We start from the raw sequence: 305 nt of genomic DNA, 5'->3' as shown, positions 1-305 counted from the left end.
AGCAGCCAAAGAAGGGGGGAAGAGGAGGAGGAGGAGGAATCGCTCTCTCTCTCTCTCTCTCTCTCTGGTTGTGCTGGCTCTGTGGAACAATGAGCTAATTCTAAAGGGGGCTGGCGGGAAGCCAAAGGTCCTTCCCTCACACACACACACACACACACACACATATATATATATATGCACATGCATATAGACATACACACAAACACACATACACATACATACATATATACAGACACACACATACATATACAGACACCCCCTCCCCCTTTTGCTGCTGCAGAGCCAGACTGCTTAGTCTGCAATAA

This window comes from Sceloporus occidentalis, unplaced genomic scaffold, assembly GCF_023333645.1.
Source record: "Sceloporus occidentalis isolate IW3139 unplaced genomic scaffold, rSceOcc1.0.p SCAF_1, whole genome shotgun sequence".
Taxonomy (NCBI): domain Eukaryota; kingdom Metazoa; phylum Chordata; class Lepidosauria; order Squamata; family Phrynosomatidae; genus Sceloporus; species Sceloporus occidentalis.
This window is presented reverse-complemented; position numbering follows the sequence as displayed.